Source organism: Lampris incognitus, chromosome 20 (genome assembly GCF_029633865.1).
Source record: "Lampris incognitus isolate fLamInc1 chromosome 20, fLamInc1.hap2, whole genome shotgun sequence".
In the NCBI taxonomy this organism is placed as follows: Eukaryota; Metazoa; Chordata; class Actinopteri; order Lampriformes; family Lampridae; genus Lampris; species Lampris incognitus.
In genome coordinates this window covers 34694763-34698704 of record NC_079230.1, presented here as the reverse complement: position 1 = coordinate 34698704, position 3942 = coordinate 34694763, and the positions used below count along the sequence as shown (strand labels likewise).

Here is a 3942-nt window from a genome sequence, read left to right as displayed (position 1 = left end):
TTGGAGAGATCTTACTGAGAAGTGTGTTCTGGAACGTCCCATCCGAGAAGGTGCAAGACGAATATGGACGTCCTCACGTTACGGCAGTCCCATGCACATTTCACGTCCCGTTCTCCAGCGCAGGTCACATCCACACGTGCTATTTCACAAAATAATATTTCAGACAGGTGTTGGCTTGTGAAATCACAACACCGAAGTGCAGCAGACAGTATATTTCTCTCCAACAACCGCACTCTGCAAACCGTCTCCCATCAAAGGTTTTCTGAACGACAAGTGCGCACATGCACTGTCAATGAGACCTAGGGGGCGCCAACGTCAAAGAGATTTCCTTACATATGTAGCCGGGTGGTAAATCTGTTAAATATGTTAAATGATTTTCCACTTAAATTTAGTATAGTTTAACTGTTAATATATGTAATTGTTACACTGTCAAACCATGTAAAATGTCATTTGATGTATTTAAATTGTGAAGCAGATTGTGAGTGTATTTTACAATTTTTGTTGTCATTGCATGTTTTGACCAATAAGTGGCAGTGTTGCGGACTTTTATTGTAATTATGTGCAAGTTATCCAAGTGCATCTTGGGTATTCTTTCTTTTTTCTTGTGTGAACCACCTGGAGATTGCGGTGTGACGGTGCTCTGACTCCCTAGTAAGTAGGGGTAAATATCTTGTGAAATATACCTGTAACATTATTCCAAACAATATTGTATGTCGGTAATTTGACAAGATGGTTCTATTTAGACGCTACTGGAGTTGATGTTGGGTGATTTTGGGCGCGAGCCGTCGACCACTGTTCGCCATTGCAGGCATGACAAGGTAATGTTGGCGTGCATAAAGCCACACCAGGCCATTGTATTTGGGCAGTAAGGGAAATGTAAAGGTTTTATATGCATTTTAATTCTGTTTAAAGGTAACTGACAGAGTGAGAAGTTGCGCAATCTTCAGGAAGTTCCACATGTCTTTGTTAAACCCTGTTTAACAAACATAGTCCACTGCCGTATTTTGCACCGTATTTTGTATTTTGTATTTATTATTTTCTTTTCAAAATCTTTTCTGTTAAACTTGCCACATCTGTGCACATTTATGAGCTGTTTGCTCGAAAGACACAGGAATGTATGCACTCAGTAAAACGATCTGCATTCGAAGGTTCAAACAATAAAATTAAAGCTACAAGAACCCCGGACGTAATTGTGTCCTGTGTGGTATCTAATTCCACGGGCTACATAATTTTGGTACCAGGAGTGGGGTGTAGCTAAAACATTTTTTTTAAATTGGCAACAGAGTGGCTTATTTTTACTTAAAAAAAAAAATACGGCAGTGGTGAAGATTGCTGGTGACGTCCGTTGGTGTTGAGTCTGAAGCCATCCTGCTGTGGAGGTGGTGACCAGCGAGAGACGACGTGAGGGGCTCTACGAGGTTCTGGTGCTTCCTGTTTCACACGACTCAGCCGTACCAGCGCAGAGGACTCCAGCGCTAACTTCAGCTACAAAGACCAAGATTCAGCAAGGCTCCAAGTTAAAGACTGTTCTTGTAGTATCCTTGAACATGGTTTTGAACTAAATATCCTCATTTATACTGGACTGAGTAAAGATTAATATATCATTATGTCTAGTGATTCTGGTGATGAAAGGAGTTCACGTAATGATAATGGCCACACCTCAGGTGGCATAACGGGTATAGGTGAAGGTGCTAAAGAAGAAATGCAGACCACCATGCAAGAGCTCGCCAGACTGCGAGATGAGCTCACCAGGTTAAATGGTGAAGCAAGGGCTCAGAGAGCAAGTGATAACAGTGCACCCACACGTTCATACATCTACGTTCCAAGAGAACGCCAGATCCAAGCATTTAGTGGGGAGTGTGGTACAGACAGGAGATCTGTTGAAGAGTTTATTGAAGAGGTTGAAAGGGTTTTAAGATCCAGAGAGCAAACAACAGAAGAACAATGTGACTATATACTATTTCTATTGCGTGGCCCTGCATTGGAAGAGGTGCGACTATGCATTAGGGGTCAGTCAGTGGGGCCCAGTGATTTATACTCTTACCTGAGAAATGCATTTGGGGAAAAGCGCAGTTCCACACAGCTTTTGCAGACCTTTTACAACCATAACCAAACTGATGGAGAAGACCTCCGTGACTACTCCCATGCACTATCTCAGATTTTGAGCTCTGTAGTGAAATAGTCCACAGATGTAATACCTAATGAGAAAACTGTGCTCAGAGACCAGTTTATTGAGGGTTTAAGAGAAGCAGCACTCAGGCGTGAACTCAGAAAAATGGTTAGGGACAAACCAGAGAGCAGTCTTCTAGATGTGAGGAACGAGGCCCTCCTGTGGGAGATGGAGGACAGCAGGTCTCATCGTCCCAGGGTCATAAAGAGCAACCAAGTTACACCAGAGGTTCCAGAAACCCAGTGCTCTACTATTAAAACAAACAATGACCAAGGTACTGCATTAAATGATGTTTGGAGAGCAGTAGCCCATCAGGAAAAACAGCTGGCAGAGTTAGGCAAAACACTCGCTGATCTAGCCTTTGCTGTAGGTGAACTGAGTAAGCGCAGCACTCAACAGACATTCCTAGAGCCCAAGCCACGACCTAGACCCCAGCCAAAGTTCACACCAGATGGTCAGCCTATCTGTTTCAAGTGTAGAGGCATAGGTCACATTGCAAGAAAATGCCCACAGGCCAGAGGGGGTCAAGGGGATGCAACACCTAGTTCTTCTGTAGTGCAGGAAAACTCGCACCCTCAGTTGTCATGAGCCACACAACTCGAGGGGAGGAAGCTGGCTCACCAAAAGAGACTCCAGACAGAAGCAGGATCTTAGAGCATGCAGTCGGAGAATGTAAAACTGTTGAGGTGAAACTACGAGGTGTTACAGTGTCCTGCTTACTTGACACTGGTAGCCAGGTCAGTACAATTTCTGAGAGTTTTTTCAGGGAACACCTGTCAGTGAAAGGCGAAGACATTCACCCGGCATTTGAGTGGTTAAAGATCACTGCAGCTAATGGATTAGACATACCCTATATGGGCTATGTGGAGCTTGATGTAGAAGCCATGGGTCTGACTATCCCAGAGCGAGGTTTTCTGATAGTTAAATATTCTGAACACTCTTCCTCTGTTCCAGGTCTAATAGGGATGAACATTGTCAAAAAATGCAGAGAGCTAGTACACACTGAGTTTGACACCACACTGCAGGAGAGGTTTGACTCAAACTGGAGAGAGGCTTTTAATCATCTTCATGCAGTACATGCAACAGACAGACTCTCTTTCGCTAGGGTAGCTGGTAAGGATGTAGTCCATATACCTGCTTCATCTGCTGCTACAGTTATGGCTAGGGGACTCAGGACCGTGAGTGAGGATGGTTCTTTTTTGTTGCTGGAGTCTGTGGGTGTCCCCGTTCCTGGAGGTTTGGTTGTTGTGCCTACTTTGGTTTCATCGGGCAATCACATTTTTCCAGTTCAAGTCATGAACATGTCTGATGAAGATATCTGGCTAGGACCACGGACTAGGCTAGGGGTTTTGACTCAGGTAGACTGTGTGAAAAGTGATGAGCTTTGTGAGGTACAGTTCCAGAGAATTTCAGCAGACACTGAACAGGTGAGTATCAGTGAACACCCTGAAACACCGACAGATGTGCAGGAAATTCTCGGCAAGCTCAATTTTTGTGGTAGCCCAGAACAGCAAGCACAGCTGACTTTGTTACTGGAGAAGTACTCTTTTGTGTTTGCAACAGAAGATGAAGATTTAGGCCACGCTGACAAAGTACAACATGAGATCCATCTTACAGATGACATACCTGTAACACAGCCATACAGACGAATCCCACCCACACAGTACAGTGAAGTCAGGGAACATATTGGCAAGCTGCTAAAAGAAGGGGTCATTCAAGAAAGCTCCAGTGCTTATGCTTCACCCATAGTACTAGTGAGAAAAGCAGATGGT

At 44.2% G+C, this 3942-nt stretch overlaps 1 long non-coding RNA gene across 1 annotated transcript; it reads left to right on the top strand.

Moving 5' to 3' along the window:
* Positions 1–624: 624 nt before the first annotated feature.
* Positions 625–1099, top strand: LOC130130341 (uncharacterized). The gene is made up of 3 exons (XR_008812155.1): positions 625–651; positions 744–818; positions 913–1099. It is a non-coding gene; the product is annotated as an uncharacterized LOC130130341 (long non-coding RNA).
* The last annotated feature ends 2843 nt before the right edge of the window (positions 1100–3942 follow it).